Source organism: Cucurbita pepo, chromosome 8 (genome assembly GCF_057944985.1).
Source record: "Cucurbita pepo subsp. pepo isolate OVF chromosome 8, ASM5794498v1, whole genome shotgun sequence".
NCBI lineage: Eukaryota > Viridiplantae > Streptophyta > Magnoliopsida > Cucurbitales > Cucurbitaceae > Cucurbita > Cucurbita pepo.
Window position 1 is genome coordinate 8,898,065 of NC_141805.1, and position 21,897 is coordinate 8,919,961.

Below are 21,897 nucleotides of genomic sequence, written 5' to 3' on the forward strand. Positions count from 1 at the left end.
AATTAAGTGGGACCTGTAACTGAAATAAAAGAAACCTAGCTACATTTAGAGTATGACGATTCTTACGTTCTACAAGTTTATTTTGTTGTGGAGTATAGACACAAGTACGCTAAGTAAAAAAATTGTTTCAAAGATAGGAACTCAGTTCCATTGTCTGATCGTAATATCTTGATAGTAGTATGAAATCGAATTTGAATGAATTTAACAAACTTTACTAACAAATAATGTACTTCTGATTTATGTTGTATAAGAAAAACCCAAGTACATCAAGTAAAATCATCAACAATTGTGAGAAAAACGCAAACCAGAATGGGTAGGAATTTTATGAGGTCCCCAAATGATATACTTCTGATTTATGTTGCATAAGAAAAATCCAAGTACATCGAGTAAAATCATCAACAATGGTGAGAAAAACACAAACCAGAATGGGTAGGAATTTTATGAGGTCCTCAAACATCACAAGGTAACAAATCAAAGGCATGATGTGTTGTTAATGATCTTCTTGGAAAAGATAACCTAGTTTGTTTTGTTAACGGGCAAATACTACAGTTATGAGAAAAAGTAGCATTATTAGGACGAGAAAATGAATGATGACCTAGGCATAAATGCCACTAATCAAATGATTGAGATACTTGAAATATGATAGAGACTTCCGAATTGTTTACCCGAGCCAATCGAAGACACACATAAAACATTCTAGAGCCAATCATTAAGGTAATCTAGATAGAAGTTATTGGTAAGTTTCGAAGACACACATAAAACATTCCTCAACCTTTTGATCTGGAGTCAAACACGCTACCATTTCACCATGGACCCCATGATATTTAATGAAACGACTCCTCAACAGATCACAGATTTTGAAAGCGTCATTCACAGTTCCACGTCACCCCGTTTGCTTTAGTGGAATTGAACATAGTTTATAATATAAGATTAAAATTGGAAAATAGTAAATTGAGCCTAACGTGAATCAAACATGCAACCTTCAAACATGCAACCTTCTAATCTGGAGTCAAACGCGCTACCATTGCGCCATGGATCCCATGATATTTAATTCAACGGCTCGTCAACATATCACAAATTTTGTTAGTGGAATTGAACATAGTTTATAATATAAGATTAAAATTAGCAAATAATAAATTGAACCCAACGTGAATCGAACACGCAACCTTCTGATCTGGAGTCAGACGCGCTACCATTGCGCCATGGATCCCATGGATCATAGATTTACTGCTCCACATCACCCGGGTTGCTTTAGTGGAATTGAACATAGTTTATAATATAAGATTAAAATTAGTCAATAGTAAATTGAACCCAACGTGAATCAAACATGCAACCTTCTGATCTGGAGTCAAACACACTACCATTGCGCCATGATCCCATGATATTTATTGGAACGGCTCCTCAACAGATCACAAATTTTGAAAGTAAATTGAACTCAACGTGAATCAAACACACAACCTTCTGATCTTAAGTCAGATGTGCTACCTTTGAGCCATGGATCACATGATATTTAATGGAACGGCTCCTCAACAACACATCACAGATTTTGAAAGTGTCATTCACACACTGCTTTACATCGCTCGGATTGCTTTAGTGGAATTGAACATAGTTTATAATATAAGATTAAAATTATCCAATAGTAAATTGAACCCAACAAATCGAACATGCAACCTTTTGATGTGGAGTTAGATGCGCTACCATTGCACCATGGAACATGCAACATGATCCCATGATATATAATGAAACGACTCCTCAATAGATCACAGATTTTAAAAGTGTCATTCACATACTTTTCCACACCCGGATTGCTTTAGTGGTAGCAACATTAATGAAATTGAACATAGTTTATAATATAAGATTTTAAAATTATCCATAATAAATTAAACCCAACACGAATGGAATGCACAACCTTTTGATTTAAAGTCAAACATACTACCATTGCACCGCAAATCTCTTTATTTTTAATAGAAGGGCTCCTCAATACATCACAGATTTTAGACCAATAGTAAATTGAATCCAACATGAATCGAACACGCAACTCTAATCTGGAGTCAGACACGCTACTATTGCGCCATGGATCTCTTGATTTTTAGTGGAAGGGCTCCTCAGTACATCACAAATATTGCAGGTGCAATTCACGCACTATTCCACACAGTAACACCACAAATCTTACGGGTGCCCGTAACATCACAGATCTATCTTTAAGGTCACCAAAATGCTCGACAGAGGTAATGATATGCATGAATCTCTGGAGAACGACTCTAAAGATTTTTACAATGGAGATCTCTTCCACCTTTTTGTCTAACGAATGAATGTCAGTGATGATAATTGTCAACTTCATGGCAAAGTCGTCTACCGATTCACATTCCTTTATGCGGATATTCTCGAAATGGCTCTTCAAACTTTGCACTTTTGTTTTCTTGAACCCACACCTACATTCATTGTTTGTAGCATCTCTCATGCTGTCTTTGTCTATTCCTTCTTTTTCGACATGAGAAGGAAGTTCTCCAGGATTGCTTGGTATATGCATTAAGAGTCATCTTGTCATTATACTTCTAGATGTCGTTACCATGCTTGATGGTGTCCCACACGCCTTGTGTTTGTAGAATAACACACATCTTTATCGATCATGCTACATAGTTACTCTTCGTGGGTAACTCCTAGTGGACCATTACACTCTCCTCCTTTCTCCGATGACTTTTTTGTAGCAACAAAATTTGTTTCGGTATCCTAGCGTTGATACTAAATGTTGGTTTTGACCCTTGATCGAAGTAGACCAAAAAAAAAATAATTTGAGAATAAAAACCTTAATCACTCTACTTTTCCATTCTTTGAGTTGGGAAGAGAGCTTACATCGGGAGAGAAAACACTAACAGTTTTACTAAGCTTACTCCACTGACAATTCTCCTAAAGATGTATCACATAATTTCTTTTATTAAGTTAAGCTTATGTCATAGAAATCTCATGATGAACCATCCGCTCACTCAAAGAACTAAACACGGGACCTTTGATTGAAATTTGCGAAAAAATTAGCCTACGAACGATCATGAAACTGACATCAAACGCTTGACCTTGTGAAAAAGACTCGAATTTTGTTTAAGGGGATCATTGAGAAACTTCGAATTAAAAAAAAAAAAGATTTAATATCTAACTAGAGGAGTGAAAATTTGTAATACTTGAAGAAGAGTACATGAATGAACTGAAACCACGTTGGAATGAGAGTGATCGTGAATTAAAAAATGCTTAAAAGAATTAGTTTAAGTAGATAAAGAATTTTTGTTTAATGTCTAAAAGAAAAGTCCAAAGTTAAGCATATTTTGGTGGGAATAATTCTATGGTAGATGACATCTTTGAAATTTTTTTATAATGTATGTGAGTGAGAACAAAACATGTTGAAAAAACTCAGATTAGTCTGTGGAAATAGTTTTACTTTTAGAAGCGAGAAACAGTAATATGAACATGACGCAGGATATGTTGGAAAATATTAGAGTACGCAGATGCCGAATTCAGGTGAGCTTGGTTGGGTTAACCCCACAAATTTAACACAAACTAAACCGAAAAAAATATTAAATAGTCGAAATGATTAGAAAGTAGTAGAATAAGATTCAAAGTAAGTGATAAAGATAAAGCAGATTAGTATTAAACCTAAATTGAATAGGGCCATACATATGAAACATCAGGCCTCGTCTTTTATACCCAACTCGTGGTTGCTTGTGTATAAAACATATTGATTGTGGGAAATTTAAAGATATAAAAAGAAGCCTTAGGGAAAGATTTGTATAGATATACATTTTGTGGTGAAGTATAATTTAAAGATTGGAAAGGCATAGCACCAAAGAAGAGCTCCAAATTCCATAATTCAATAATAATAATAATAAAATATATGAGTATTAATTTCTTGTATGTTAATTTTATTCCATTTTTTATTTGTACTTTAATTTATTAGTCGTAATGGTCCCTAACGAAAAAAACTGATACGAACCGTTATAGCATTTTCATCGATAGTTGACATTGTATTCATCATTCAAGAATTTATTTAACACGTAAACAAAAATATAATATGAAACTTATACAAAGATAAATAATTTATCCGAAACACGATTTGTAGAAATTTAAGTTTAGTTATACATGCAAAACTACACGAAATTATTGGTATTAGAATGAATAATAAAGGAAATATAATGTTTTTGAATGGATCAAGGTTTGACTTTTTATGGTTCCAAGTGGAGAACAAAGTTTAAATTAAGAGTAAAAAAAAAAAAAAAAATAAAAAAATAAAAGTCATTAAATTGACTAATTTATGTTTTTATATTTGATTATGCCATGTATTGATTGGTGGAGTTCTTGGATGTGTCACACACCTCTCTTTGTTTGTCCACTAGTTTGACTTTTTTTTTTTTTAAGTATATTGTCTTGGAGGGATGCCTTCCAATTTTTCAAAGTTCATCCTTTTTATATATATATATATATATATATATATATATATATATTTTAATTATAAACTCTCTGATTTCGATCTAAAATATTAAAATATTATGTCGGTGAGACAATAAATAGTTTTCAATCAATCAATTCATACTAGTTGATTATATTTGGTCGCTTTCGAGTAATTATTCAAATCATACTATGGACTTACATATTCAATTTAAAATTAAGAAATAAAAAGTACCATCAACGTGAGAAAAGAAATATTAGCATGAATTCCAGTACGAAGATGAGAACCTGCACGACCTATGAAGAAAAACAATGCATTTTACTATCATAACTTAGCTCCCATGGCCATTCTAGAATCACCGTCATATGTATAGGGGCGCTTTACCTTTACCTAAAATATAAGGGTAGTATGTGGCTTGAGTATTTTAAGAAATATTCGGTAAGTAACCTTACTGTTGGGTCAGATAATGAAACACACATATACATGATGAGACCTATCCTTTAAGAGAACATAACATGACATTGAGCTCTTTCCGGTCTAGGTAGGATTGAATATGTGGTACTTTTCCACACACGGCTCACATGCGCACATGGACTCTCAAGGGCAGACTCGTATACATACCCCTAAGGCTTGACTCGTTGGGTTAAATGCGCTGACGCGTCGCCCAACACCACGGAGGGAAAGACCCACATGATATCATGACAAACATAAATATCGAAAATACACATAAGTACTAACATAACATAACGGAGAAGTATCATGATGCACATGAGATACATAAATGCATGAGGTCCCATGACTTAAAATCTTAAGATTCATTTTATTTTTCCTTTTATTCATGTCGTAGTACACATATGAGACATGTATGCATAGTACTCATCATCGCTTTCACCATGCATCATTATTTGTATAATATAATCTATAATATGGTTTCACACGACATAACATAACATATATAACATTTCATACCATACATATCGTGGCATAATAGGACATCACATACATACATAACATGACATTATAGGTCATCACATAACATGACATCTCTTATCTTATAATCATTTTCATCGTAATTAAAATTTAAACGACTTTCACAACATACATACAGTAACAATCTTAGTCTTGTTATGTTTTAAAAGTTGAATAGTTATATCATACTAACATGAATATAAAAAAAGAACTCCACAGATTATCGTCCTTTACCTACTTGTCTTGAAGGGCTTCTATCAAATATCAACTATCATTCATGTGGGACGTTCTTTAATTTTTTCCAACCATTCATACCACAATAATTTCTTTTAAAAAATATTGGATATCTTATTATCAAACATCACTTGGTCTATTTTTTAGACCATTTGACATTTTTATAAAATTTTAAAAAAAAGACAAAACAATTAAAAACGCATCTCTCTCAAATCAATTCTTAAAAACTTAATAAAGTAAATGAAAAAGTTGGGTGTTTCATATCCACCAATTTATAAGGAATTTTTGTGTTAAAATACAACAAATTTCAGAACTCCATCTATAAAAACCCTAACCCTTTTCATAATTCTTCACAAGCCATCACACAAACCTACAAACCCTTCAATATCTCTCCACCAATGGCTTCCAAGCACTCTTCACCCATTGCCCTTCTCCTCCTCGTCAACCTCCTCTTCTTCACTATGGTCAGCTCCACCTATGTCCCTTGCCCACCGCCGCCACCCAAGCACCACAAGCCCACCCCGTCAAGGCAGCCACCATCACTCCCCAAGTGCCCCAGGGACACCCTCAAGCTCGGCGTCTGCGCCGACTTGCTGGACGGTCTAGTGCACGTAGTGATCGGCTCATCACCAAAGTCCCCATGCTGCACCCTAATCCAAGGCCTTGTTGACCTGGAAGCTGCTGTGTGCCTTTGCACTGCAGTGAAGGCTAGAGCCTTGGGTCTCAATGTTGACCTCTCAGTTTCCCTCAGCTTGCTTTTGAACTATTGTGGAAAGAAGGTTCCGTCTGGCTTCCAATGCTCTGCTTGAAACCAAATCCTTTCATTACCCTTTATGTTTTGTTCTTCAATTTTCCATTTTAATGTCGTGTTTAAATTACCAGTTTGGTCGTATGTCGTGTTGTGATGGGTTTGGAAATCTTCTCAGAATTCCACCATCTTTTTATAGTTTCATTACAATGCAATGTAGAAACATAATGGTACCTAGTTTTTTTCAATAAACAACGATGTTTGTCTGTTCTTATGTCTTGTTACAAATTTAACGCTGCATATGTTTGAAACCACACATCTTGCTTTACCTATGTAACTTGCATGGAATCATAGTAAACCCTTAACTTCAAAATTTTATGACGAAAAATTGACTAGAGTAATATTAACACTGAAGTTTTCAATGACAACGTTGACAAAAAATGTAGAGATCTCAATTTAATGAAAATATGAATGTCGATGTAATAGCTCAAGTCCACCGTTAGTATTATTATCTGCTTTGGTCTGTAACGTATCACCGTCAATCTCACGGTTCTAAAACACGTATGTTAGGAAGAGGTTTCCCTGTTCTTATAAGGAATGCTTCAGTCTCCACTCTAATCGATGTGGGACCTTACAATCTACTCCTCTTATGGCCCAACGTCCTCGCTGGCATACTGCTCGATGTTTGGCTGTGATATTATTTGTAATAACCCAAGCTCACCGCTAGCAGATATTATCCATTTTGGCCTGTCACGTATCGCCATCAGTCTCACGGTCTTAAAATGTGTATTAGATAGGTTTCCACATTATTTTAAGAAATGTTTCGTTCTCCTCTTCAACCGATGTGAGATCTCATAATCTGTGGGCCCCTTTAAATTTTTTTTAAGAATATTTAAATCGTCGTATAAAAATTTACTATTTTAAACGAGGAAGAGGATTATTATTAATATTATGTGTTGATATTTTTATTAAATATAAGGTCAATTTTTATACAATATGATTAAAAAATGGATTTGGTTGACATTATTAGATATCGACATATTAATGAAAAAAAGAAGATAATGGTCCGTGTCAATACTCTGGGTCACGGTCAATTGAAAGCAAATTGTAGAGATAATTCCTACATTTTTCTTTTTCTTTTATTTATTTATTTATAGATCATCTTTCATTTTAATTTTGAAAAAGATGATGAATAATACGTGGCTCACTAAGTTGGGCAATTAATTGTTTTTTTCTAATAATTATTAATTACGACCTTTTCATAATATTTGAATCTTTAACCATTAAAATTCATATTAATTACATCATCATATGCCTCTTTTATCTCTCGAGTAATAATAAGTATTTTAATATATTTAAAATGGTAAAATAGTTTCTTTTCTTATTAATTTAATTTATTATTATTTTTTTTTATATATTTTTTTCAAAATTATCTATTTACATTGACATATCAATAAAATCGAGACTTCGATATTTTTGTCAACATTAGCATTTTAAACATTAATGTTAAGTAACTATTTTGATATCTAACCTACGGGCTATAACTTAAATAGAAAATACAACTATCATGACTTCATTTCCATGCCCTGTATAGCGACCTTACATGGTTGTCTTACCTTCACCTGAAAAAAATAGCACTTGGTTTGAGAACTTAAAAATACTCAATAGGTAATCACACGGTTGCGGTTAGAAAATGCAAACGTATGCAATAATCTCTACTTTTCAGTCTGGACAGAGTTGAATGTGTAATATTTCTCTACACATGCACACATAGATCCACCAAGTAGAGTCGTAATGTATCCTCTAAGCCTGCTTATTAGGCTAGCTTACACTCACGTTGGCAGAAGCTATGAAGGGAAAGGAGCGTGCATAATATCATGACGTACATGATATCGTAATTTATGTAGCGTAATATATGGAGGTTCATGCATCATACAATATTAATATCACAATATAGTTCCATAACATGACATAATTGTATCATAGTACAATTTATAATGTAACATAAACATAACATAATATCTTGTATCATGACAGAAACATAACATAAAATACGTTGAACAATCATGAAAAATTCGTCATTCGTACATCATACAAGTCATTCAACATTAAGACCCTTTCCTAGGCAAAGTTCCTAAGGTATGGAATTTAGAGTATATTTGTTTAAGACCTACCTTCATGTACTCAAATATGAGGATTTTTCAGCTATTCTTAGATATATTTATATTTTAACTCTCTCCTTTCTACGGGAGAGTTGAAGCCTAAGAAAAACAGGCCAATAAATAGTTTATACTCCAATTGTGCTCCATATATTAAACCTATGATAATTAGCCAAACTATCAAGTTTGAATAGTTTGAGACACTCCACTGACTTCCAGACGTCGTTACAGATTGGCTTGATCAGAGGGTCTAGGCGAGCGCCCTGAGAATTCACACTCGCACGTGTGAGTCGTGTGTAGAGAAGTACTACACATCCAATTTGTTCGAGACTGGAGATCACCCCTAGATGAGCTAGAGCTAGATCCTAAGAGCATGATTGCATGTATTTGTAGTGAGGTCACTTATAGAGTATTCTTCGAAATACTCAAGCCGTGTGCTACATATCATTTTTCAGGTAAAGGCATGACGCCCATGTACGGATGATGACGACATCGAAAATAGATACTGTAGCACGTGCATAGGGTAGTTGCATGTTTAAATTCTTAGTTTTAGGACGATATAGGATGTTTGCATTTCATTATTTAAATTATTTCATTTGTAATTGTTTTTTTTTTTTAATTTTAAATCCCAGCGTTATGTTTTGAAACATGTAAGACCGACAATGTTCTCTAGTAGTTTGAAGTGTTCTGAATGTGTTTTAAGTTTTCTGTTATTTATGATGAGTATCTAAGAGTTATATTCCGCATTTAAGAGATAAGCATGAGACTTAGCAGCGACTCTGAGTATGTAGAAATTTAGGGTCGTTACATAACACATTAACTTGAGACTAAAGTAGAAGCTAAACCTTAGTGGGAATGAGTGAATGAAAAATAAAATACGAGAAACACCAAACCGAATCAAATAAGTTAACAATTCAAAATTTGTTACCCATGCAGTATTAGAAAGGCATGACAAAGGGATGAACTTAGAGTCAAGGTCGAGGCCTAAGCCATCGAGGCTAGAAATAAGTCAGTTAGGTCGAGGCCACCTTGGTTGAGTCGAGAAAATCTTGATGAATAGCTTTACCGGGTAAGTCTAGGTCGAGGCAAACACCTTCATCCAAGTCTATGATGAATCTCTCTGCCTTCTTTGTCTTAATGTAGACCAATTTCGAGGCTAGGCTAAGCTCATTCGCCTATATGACTTATCGAAGCTTCATGAGTAAGATTCAAACCCCTACCTCATCCTCTAGCAGGTTAACATTCTTTTCCACATTTTCGAGGTGGCATGATCTATTATCTAATATATAAGTAGCTAAATCTATGATTCCTAACATTAAGTCTTCGATGATACATAACATTCGTATAACAACCTTAATTTTCTTAATCAAATATAGATGCTGCTACATCATGACATGGCTAACACATGTGGAAAAGTCTATGAAAATATTTCATAAATGATTTCATGGACTTAAACGTTCATAATAAATTTATTAAAACAATATTTTTATGAACAATATAGCAGACAATAACTAACGTGAATTTAAATGAGATAAAAAAAAAGGCGATGTCGTGATCTAACTTAAGGGCTACTAAAACAAACATGAGTACAACTACTCTAGCTTCGGTCTCATGACTTTCACCTCATCGCTGTCATCCATACAAGAGTGCCTTACCAATACCTAAAAAGAAGAGTAACATGTGACTTAGTATTTTAAGAAATAATCAATAAGTAACCCACTATTGAAGTAAAAAAATGCAATCAAATGCAATATTGTGGGACCTATCCTTTCATAAAACCATCATAACATGGTTTTAAGCTCCGTTTTTCAATCCGGGCAGGGTTGGATGTACTTTCATACACACGACCCACGCACGCACACATGGTCCCACTAGATAGACTCGTATATATATTCCGTAGGCCTGATTCATCGGGTTAGTGCACGCTCACGCTACGGGACACCACATAGAGAAATGACCCGTGTAATATCACGACAAACATAGATATCTTAAAGTACACATCCGTATTAATCATAATGGGAAAATATCCTGATGCGAATGACACACATAAATGCATGAGGTCCCCATAGCTTAAAACTATGGCATAAGTTTACGATTCAAGTCATACCTCCATTCATTCATGACATAACAAGTCTGTGAGACATGCACACGTAATAATTGTCATATATTCCATAATTAACATAATCTACATAGCTTGGTGTATGGAGTTTTATGCATCATATATCATCAATATCATAAATATAATTCCATGACATGGTAACATGTTATAATCGTATTATAGCATAGCTTATAACATAATATAATACGACATAGCATAATTTATAACATAGCATAACATCACATAATACATGCTAACAGTCATAGTCATGATATGTGCAGGGTTCACTAAATTTCTTGAGTTGATGTTCGTTTAATCTTACTCGTCGAGGTCTAATTCCAAAACTAACCCCAAATCGGCTTCCTCCATTTTCTTTTTTCTTCATTTTATTCTCCAAATGGGCGTTGGCTAGAAATAAAAGAAATGATAGTATGGAGATTGAGAAATAACACACACACCTTAAGCTTGGAATAACTCTAGGCACTTCTCCATCATTTTGTCCTTCCATTTTCATGTGATAAATGTTGTCTCTCTAATACGCAATATCTTCACTTATCGAGCTAAAATTTATATAGATATTTTTTCTTTACTCAAGCTTTTGTCTAACTGCAAAGCTCATAATATATCGCTAGAGTCTTGTCGATCATGTACTTATCGAGCATAAACACGTGGAACATACGAGGTAGGGTGAACATTCGTTTATTGAGAAATAAATTTGTATTTGTTTCAAAATCGTTATATGTAGTAATGACTTAATTTAAAATAATTATTAATCCCACCTCTTAAATTTTAAAATCTATTTTAATTAAAAGAATTAAGTTTATTTGACATGAAACATATCTTATTAATAAAAGGTAGAATATTAACCAGCATGAACATATATTATTTGGATTATATGTTTGACTATCATATGGGTATTAATTTCTTGTATGTCAATTTCATTCAGTTTTTTTTGTACTTTAATTTATTAGTCGTAATGGTTCCTAACGTAAATAACGGATACGAACCGTTATAGCATTTTCATCGATAGTTGATATATACATTCATCGTTCAACAATTTTTTTTAATATGCGCTTACTGTTCTGATCGTATACAAACACAAATAATTTAACCTAAAAATGATTTCTAAATTATGATCCGTAGAAATTTAAGTTTAGTTATTCACGTGCAAAACTACAATATTTGAATAGTTAAAGAAAAATGATTGGTAGAGTTGATATAGCTTTTTTGGGATTGATTAAGAATGAACAATAAAAGAAAATATATATAATGTTTTTGAATGGATCAAATCTTGATGGCTTGACTTTTTATGGTCGCAAGTGGGGAACAAAATTAAGAGTCAAAAAAAAAAAAGAAGAAATAAAAGTCATTAAATTGACTAATTAATGTTTTTATATTTTATTATGCAATGTATTGATTGATGGAGTTCTTGGATGTGTCGCACACCTCTCTTTGCTTGTCCATTAGTTTGACTTTTTTTTATGTAAATTGTCTTGGAGTGATGCCTTCCAATTTTTCAAGTTCATTTTTTTTCTTCTTTTTTTATGATATATTTTAATTATAAACTTTCTATTTTCGATCTAAAATATTAAAATATTATGTCGGTGAGACAATAAACAGTTTTCGATCAATCAAATCATACCAATGGATTATTTTTTTGTTACTTTCGATTTATTATTCAAATCATACTATGGACTTACATATTCAATTTAAAAATAAGAAATAAAAAGTACCATAATGATGGAAAATAAATATTAACATAAACTCTAGTATGAAGATGAGAAACCTGAACTACCTATGAAGAAAAACAATGCATTTTACTATCATAACTTAGCTTCCAAGGCCAATCCAGAATCATTGTCATATGTGTCGGGCACTTTACCTTAACCTAAAATATAAAGGTAGTACATGGCTTGAGTATTTATGTGTCGGGCACTTTACCTTAACCTAAAATATAAAGGTAGTACATGGCTTGAGTATTTTAGAAATGCTCAGTAAGGAACCTTACTGTTGAACCCTACTCATAGGGTTAGATAATGTAAACACACATATACATGATAGGACCTATCCTTTAAAACAATATAACATGACATTGAGCTATTTCCAGTCTAGGTAGGATTGGATGTGTGGTACTTTTCCACACACGGCCCACATGCGCACATGAACCCTCAAGGGCAGACTCGTATACATACTCCTAAGGCTTGATTCGTTGGATTAAATGCACTGATGCGTTGTCGAAGACCACGAAAGAAAATGTCCACATGATATCATGACGAACATAAATATTGAAAGTACCCATTTGCACTAACATAACATAACGGAGAAGTATCATGATGCGGATGACATACATAAATGCATGAGGCCCCCATGGCTTAAAATCATAACATATAGTAAGAATCATTTCATTTTTACCTTTATTCATGTCATAGTACACCTACAAGGCATGTATGTTATGACTTTCATCATGACATCATCATTAGTATAATATAATCTATAACATGACTTCACATGACATGATATAACATAACATAACGTATATAGCATTTCATATCATACATATCGTGGAATAATAGGACATCACATACATACATAACATGACATCATAGGCCATCATATAACATACCTACCATAACATAACACATTTAATTCTAAAACAAAAAAACTTGATCCCCTTTGAACTATTGCTACAAAATTAACACAATTAACAAAAATAGGTTCAAGAATAGAACTTACTCGGATGACCTCTTTAAATGGCGATTCTTCCTTCAGAAAATTGATGTTGATATCCAAAGAAAATTAGACAATTCGATCACTTAATTCACTTTTGTTTACGATACATTTTTTACTCAAAAGTTTGTTTTACTCTTTTAATTACATTTTACGCCTTAAGTACCATTAAGATTTTGTTTATGATAAGTAAGGCTATTTATTAGATATTTTTAATACTCATCTTTTCTATTTTTTTTTTTAGGTAAAGGTAAAGACATAGGCGAAGGCATCTTAGAACCCAAGGTGAGTTACGATAGAGTTTTGTTTATATTTCATTTTTTCACTGTTTTAATATTTCATGCAAGCACGTTTGTATTTAAAACAAGGATGAGTTTCATATTATAAAGGATGAGATCTTTTATCTTTTAACCATTTTCATCTTAATTAAAATTTAAAAGAATTTAGGCAAATTTCACCGCTAAGAGATATTATTTGCTTTTGACCCGTTACGTACTGTCGTAAGCCTCACGATTTTAAAATGCATCTCCTGGGAGTAATTTTTACACTCTTACAATGAAGATTTCGTTCCCTTCTTCAACCGACGTGAAAACTCACATTTATGTTTAAAAAAAAAAATAAATCATATTATATATATATTTAAAAAAAAAACTTTTGAAATTATCACCGGTTACCACTTGTTTTGAAAGGCTTCTATCAAATAATCAAATATCATTTACTTGTCACCTTCCTTAATTTTTTCCCACCATACATAAAACATTAAATTCTTTTAAAAAATATTGATATCTTATTATCAAACATCACTTGGTCTATTTTTGTAGGTCATTTGACATTTTTATAAAATTTTTAAAAAAGACAAAATAATTAAAAACCCATCTCTCTCAAATCAATTCCTCTAAACTTAATAAAGTAAATGAAAAAGTTGGGTGCTTCATATCCACCCATTTATAAGGAATTTTTGTGTTAAAATACAACAAATTCCCAAACTCCATCTATAAAAACCCTAACCCTTTTCATAATTCTTCACAAGTCATCACACAAACCTACAAACCCTTCAATATCTCTCCACCAATGGCTTCCAAGCACTCTTCACCCATTGCCCTTCTCCTCCTCCTCAACCTCCTCTTCTTCACTATGGTCAGCTCCACCTATGTCCCTTGCCCACCGTCGCCACCCAAGCACCACAAGCCCACCCCGTCAAGGCAGCCACCATCACTCCCCAAGTGCCCCAGGGACACCCTCAAGCTCGGCGTCTGCGCCGACTTGCTGGACGGTCTAGTGCACGTAGTGATCGGCTCACCACCAAAATCTCCATGCTGCACCCTAATCCAAGGCCTTGTTGACCTGGAAGCTGCTGTGTGCCTTTGCACTGTGGTGAAGGCCAGAGCCTTGGGTCTCAATATTGACCTCTCAGTTTCCCTCAGCTTGCTTTTGAACTACTGTGGAAAGAAGGTTCCGTCTGGCTTTCAATGTCCTGCTTGAAACCAAATCCTTTCATTACCCTTTATGGTTTCTTCTTCAATTTTCCATTTCCAATGTCGGGTTTAAATAACCAGTTTGGTCGTATGTCGTGTTGTGATGGGTTTGGAAATCTTCTCAGAATTCCACCATCTTTTTATAGTTTCATTACCATGCAATGTAGAAACATAATGATACCTAGTTTTTTTCAAATAAAAGGCCATGTTTGTCTGTTCTTTTGTCTTGTTTGGGGTAAAAGAAAAAAAAAATAATAATAATAATAAAAAAAATAAATAATAATAATATATATATATATATATATATATAATTTATTTATTTACTTACGACCAAAAATTGACTAGAGTAATATTTACAAATGACAATTTTGACGAAAAATATAGAGACCTCAATTTGATGAAAATATGGACATCGGTGTAACAGTCCAAACTCACTACTAGTAAATATATTATCTGTTTTGACCCGTTAAGTATTTCTATAAGCTTTACGGTTTTAAAACATGTCTAAATTCTTATAAGGAATACTTCATTCTCCTCACCAATCGATGTTGGATTTCACAATCCACCCTCCTTGGAGGCCTAGCGTCCTCATTAGCACAGTGCTCGGTGTCTGGTTCTGGTACCATTTATAACTGCTCAAACTCACCACTAGCAAATATATTGGTCAATTATGTATCATTATCAGCCTCATGATTTTAAAACGCATCTGTTAGGGACAAGTTTCCACATTTTCAGAAGGAATGTTTCGTTGTTTCTTTCAATCGACATGAGATCTTACCGTTAGTGGACACTTTTGAAAAATTTATAAAAATATTTAAATGGTTCTATAAGAATAGAAGATTATTATTAATATTATACATTGATATATATTTTTAATATAAGGTGGGTCAATTTTTATACAATATAATTAAAAAGTTGATTTATTTGACATTATTAGATATTGAGAAAAAAAATAATAAAATGGTCCTGTCAATACTCTTCATCAAGGTCAATAGAAAGCAAATGGTAGATATAATTCCTACATTTTTCTTTTATTTGTTTATTTATTTTTAGTTCGAACAAATATGGTCGAACTTTAATTTTAATTTTGAAAAAGATAATGAATAATACCTGGTTCACTAAGGTGCCTCGATTTGGCAATAATTTTTTGAGAATTTAAAAGTACATAACCACACTGTTGCGGACAAAGTTGAATGTGTATTATTTCTTTACACACAGCCCACACGTACACATAGATCCACCTAGCATACTTGTATAAGTATCCTCTAGGTCTTCTTGTCGGGCTAGCTTACATTCACCCCGGCAAAAGCTATGGAGAGAAAGAAGCGTGCATAATATCACAATGTACATGATATTGTAATTTATGTAGCGTAGCATATGGAGGTTCATGCATCATGTAACATTGATATCACAACATAGTTCCATGACATGACATAATCATATCATAGTATATTCGAAATTTTAGTCGGACAAGAAGGGTTGGTTCACAATTCTGCCAAGGAAACGCCTTAATGCATGAAGATTAGGTGATACAAATGGGCTGAAACATTAATTTGAGACTAAAGGTTAAACCTCGGCGGGAATGGTGATGAAAACTAACCACCAGAGATATCTACCGTTGACTGCCACCACATTTGTGCATCATGAACGATATATAAGATACCTTATGGTCATCTAAACTCTTTATCATACAAATTATCATCTCCATCCATGATAGTCAAAACTCTACTATGATTAGAACCTCAGAGGTCCTATTGAAGATAGGATGGTCATTTCTCATACAATTTTAAAAGTATTTCATCTTTTGCATGTCTTAGGGTTGTTGGTTGCCTACAATGGTTAATTGGTTGTCATAGTTTATACTATTGCATGAAAGGCCTCCCACATTAGGGCAGTCGTAGTAGGGATTGACCTATTAGAGGCGTCAATGGGGTGGTATTCTAGGTAGTGACAAGGCTAGGCCTATATGACTTACCAAAGCTTCCCAAGTCAGACTCCTAACCCTACCTCATCCTCTAGCAGATGAACATTCTTTTTCACGTCTTCAAGACATGATCTGTTATCTAATATATAAGTAGCTAAATCTACACAATATTAAATCGAAATGATACATAGCATTCATATAACAACACTATTTTTCCTAATCAAATAAAGACGCCACTACATGCTTGACATGTTTAATACATGCGAAAAAGTCTATGAAAGTATTTTATAAACGATATCATGGACTTAAACGTTCATAATAAATTCATTAAAACAATATTGTTATGAACAATATAGTAGAAAATAGCTAACGTGAATTTAAATGAGATGAAAAAAAAATATAAGGCGATGTCGTGATCTAACCTAAGGGCTACTAAAACCATATGAGTGCAACTACCCTAGTTTCAGTCCCATGGCTTTCACTGCGACATTGTCATCCATATAAGGGCGCCTTACCTTTACCTAAAAAATAAGAGTAACATGCGACATTAAGTATTTTAAGAAATACTCAATTAGTAACCCCACTATTGGAGTAAAAAAATGCAATCAAATGTAATATGGTGGGACCTCTCCTTTCATAAAAACATCGTGACATGGCTTTAGGCTTCGCTTTTCAGTCTGGGCAATGTTAGATGTGTAGTACTTTCCTAAATATGGCCCACACGCGCACATGGGCCCACTAGGCGGGCTCGTATATATACTCCCCTAGACCTGATTCATCGAGTTAGTACATGCTAGAGGTTAGTTGACAAAGAGAAAGAACTCACATAATATCATTGCGAACATAGATATCGTAAGGTACATGTCTGTACTAATCATAACGGGGAAGTATCTCGCATATGACATACATAAATGCATCAGGTCCCCATATCTTAAAATCATTACATAGGTCTATGATTCAAGCATACCTCCATTCATTCATGTCATAACAAGCCTATGAGACGTACATATGTAATAGTTTTCATATCTTCCATACTTAAACATAATTTACATGGCTTGGTGTATGGAGGTTTATGCATCATATATCATCGATATCATAAATATAATTCCACAACATGCATAATCATATTATAGCATAACTTATAACATGACATAACACAACATAGCATAATTTATAACATAGCATAACATCACATAACACATGCTAACCGTCATAATCATGACATGTGCCGCGTCTACTAAATTTCCTGAGTTGATGTTTGTTTGATCCTACTCATCGAGATCTAGTTTCGAAGCTAACTCCAAATCGGCTTCCTCCACCTTCTTTCTTTTTCTTCTTTCTTCTTCTTATTCCCTCTTATTCTCCAAATTGGCGCTAGCTAGAGATAAAGAAAGGATGGGATGAACATAAAGAAATGAGGAGAATATGGTATGGAGATTGAGAAATAACACACATTAAACTTAGGAATAACTCGAGTCACCTCTCCATCATTTTGTCCTACCATTTTCATGTGATAAATATTCTCTCTAATGCACAACGCCTTTATTTATCGAGCTAAAATCTATACGAATCTTTTTACTTTTCAAGCTTTTGTCTAACGTCAAAGGCTCATAATATATCACTTGAGTCTTGTCGATCATGTACTTACGGAGCATAACATTTTTTCTTTATTCTTCTATATAGTAATTACTCTAGCATAGTCTTAGAGAGTGAGATCATTACATATTGACCAATTCAAAGTTAATTATAATAGATTAAGCATAAATAGTAAAAATTGAATAAATATTATATCCATATGCTTATAAACTTGCAATAATCAACTAAGAGCTGAAAATCTAGATGAATTCTTGGGTATCACAAAACGTACGAAGATTGATTTGAAACAGGAGAGTTCATCCGGTAATTGAACTACTCGAAGGCGAGCACTCTTCAATAAGGGAAGGAGTGTCAGCAGAGCAAAAAATAAACAGAAACAATCCTAATAATACATACATACATACACACAAAGATTTTAACTGAAAACATAAAAAATTATGTCTAGATCATAATTTATCCATTCCTAAATTGTACCAACTATTGATAGTGCGTGTGTGAGTCAGCCATGTAAGACAAAACACACTAGATGTTAGTTGACAACACTATCGCATTAGGCGTATCTCAACATAGTATCGCATGAAAAACATTATAGATCACTAGCTATCGTGCATATTTGTGCATTCCTATAAGACCAAACACCATAAAAGATTGGTTGGTGAGTTTTTCTTTACCAAAACTAGACCTTTCTCAAGGTACGTAGGGAAAGGTAAATTAACATGATATAACTCTATCATGCACCACTTATTTATTCTGTAATTGGATGTCTCAACATACTATGATTGACAACACAATTAAGCAAACCACATATTTAAGAAAACATGATGTATCGTTAATAGATCATCTAATAATATCATGGTAGATAACGTACAACTAACCAAACATACATTCCAAATTTTGTGTACCCATGATTCTAATAAGGTTACTTACCTTAAAAGATAGTTTAAAATAGAACTAGTTTCCCCCAAAAACATCCTCGCCATTAAGTACATATACAATTTCTAATTGAAATTTTTTAAGCACATTGAGACTCGAAGCTTACCCAACAATGACCTATAAGAGTCACTCAAAATATTTCTTTACTTGAAGGCTAGATATCTGTTGGTTTGTCTTCAACCGTTCAAAATGAGAAATATAAATGAGATCGAAAATACGATCATCATTAATGTTCACTCGAAAAATACGATCTTTTTTTAAACATGATACAAGCTACAAACTAACTTTTAGAAATAAATGAAAATATACTAGTAACCAACTTCTCAAAATAAGATAAAATATGCTACCAACGAACTCCTAAAAATAAGATAAAATATGCTACCAACTAAACTCCTAAAAATAAGATAAAATATACTCCCAACCAATTCCTAAGAATGAGATAAAATATATTACCAACAAACTCCTACAAATAAGGAAAAAGAATACAGAATTTTACAACGGTATAAAATATATTCAACAACTAATTATTATGCAACAAAATATATTCCACAAATATCTTCATCAATCACACCCAACTTGTCCTTTATAAAATCAAATTGTTGTCTTCCCAAACTTTATTGAAAACATCTGTCAATTGCATTTTAGTCGAAACATATCATGGTTTGATGATTTCAGCTTGTAACTTTTCTCAAACTATATGATAATCTATTTCAATGTGCTTCGTACGTTCGTGAAAAATTGGATTGGCTGTTATATGCAATGTTGCTTGATTATCACAATACAACAAAGCTGGTTCAGACAAAACTTTCAAGTCTTGAAAAATGTATCTTAGTCAATTTAACCCTAAACAAGTATTTTTTATAGCTCAATACTCGAATTCTAATGATGATAGGGACCATTGTTTTGTTTTTTATATTTCCAAGAAATAATTGAATTTTCCAAGAAGATGTAGTAACCAGAAATAGATCGTTTGTAAGTTCAACAACTACCCCAGTCATAATCACTCAAGTTGTTTTTAGATGGTAGTAGATGTCCTTGACCATGTGTACCTTTGATGTATCTCAGAACTCGAAGAGTTGCCTCCCAATGTGATTTTCTTGGTTCATACATAAATTGACTAAGCATACAAACTGAATACACTATGTCACACCTAGTAACAATTAAATATATTAATCTGTCAATCAACTGTTTGTATTTGCTTGGATCATTCAACTTCTCTTCTTCTGTTAAAAAAAGTTTTAGATTTTGCTCTATATGAAATTTTCCTGGACGTGCTTTTGTAAAACCTGTGTCTTGAATAATGTCTAAAGCATACTCTTTTGAGACATAAAAATTCATTTTGTAGATTGAGAAAATTCAATGCCTAGAAAATATTTCAGAGTCCCTAAATCTTTGATAATTAATTTTTTGAGTAAACAAGTCTTGAGATGTTGAATTTCTTTGAGATCATTGCCTGTCAACACAATATCATCAACATAGATAAGAGCTGCAGTGAAAGAAATACCTGTACTCTTAGTAAATAAGGAGTAACCTGCTTTTGACTGAATGTAGCCTGCATTTTGTATAGTGGTAGAGAATATGGAGAACCAATTGAGAGAAACCTCTTTTAACTCATAAAGAGATTTATGTAGCCGACATACTGAATTCTCCCTTGTCGGCGAAGACTTGGTGGTAAATACATGTAGACTTCCTCGTCTAGATTACCATGAAGAAAGAAATTTTGAACATTCAACTAATGAGGGAATCATTTTTTAGCAACGAAGTGTAGTAAGTTTTGCTGCAGGAGAAAATGTCTCTTTGTAATCAATACCTTCAACCTGAGTGTATCCCTTTGATACCAGTCGAACTTTATAATGTTCAACAGCTTGTACACCCAACAACAACCGATAGCTTTATGACTAGGTGGTAGAGGAACGAGAGACCAAGTGTGATTATGTTCCAAAGCTGCAATTTCAGCATTCATAGCCTGCTGCCATAATGGGTCGCCAATTGCCTCATCGTAGGTTTTAAGTTATGTATAGGTTGTAATAAGAGCTAGAAAAGTACGTTGAGTAGGAGAAAAACGAGAGAATGAAAGATAATGATGAAAGAGATACATTGTACCAGTGCTGGGACTTGAGCTAGAGGTTAAATGATTGAGTGCAGAAGACATCTTATAATCATTAAGCCAAGCTGGAGACTGTTTGGTAGGAGTAGAACGTCGGAGTGGAACTGATGTGTCATGTGAGATAGGATTAGAATTAGTGGGTGAATCTGGAGAATGAATAGAAGGTGGAGGAGATGAAGAAATATGAGAAAAATGGATGTTTGAGTATATGATTGAATCAATGAGTGGTAAAATGGGAGTTGAAGGAGCTAATGTGAAAGTTTGTGAAGCTGATGAAAAAGGAAAATCATCTCCACAAAATTGAACATCATGACTGATAAAGGATTTGTGAGATTGTATGTCATACAACTTCTTTTGTGACCACTAGGATATCCGACGAAAACACAATGAATTGCTCGAGGTTCAAATTTTTAGTTAGAATGTACTATAGTTGCATAACATTTATAGCAAAAAAACTTTAAGATGATGAAATATAGGTGGTCGTTTGTAGAG

The 21,897-nt window shown here is 33.4% G+C and overlaps 1 non-coding gene and 2 pseudogenes across 1 annotated transcript; 2 read left to right on the forward strand and 1 right to left on the reverse strand.

The window, feature by feature from the left end:
• Positions 1 to 1,138: 1,138 nt before the first annotated feature.
• TRNAW-CCA (transfer RNA tryptophan (anticodon CCA)) lies at positions 1,139 to 1,210 on the reverse strand. The gene has a single exon. It is a non-coding gene; the product is annotated as a tRNA-Trp (tRNA).
• Positions 1,211 to 6,005: 4,795 nt separating this feature from the next.
• Positions 6,006 to 6,702, forward strand: LOC111800714 (14 kDa proline-rich protein DC2.15 pseudogene; annotated as a pseudogene).
• A 7,683-nt stretch (positions 6,703 to 14,385) lies between these two features.
• LOC111800701 (14 kDa proline-rich protein DC2.15 pseudogene) lies at positions 14,386 to 15,063 on the forward strand (annotated as a pseudogene).
• The last annotated feature ends 6,834 nt before the right edge of the window (positions 15,064 to 21,897 follow it).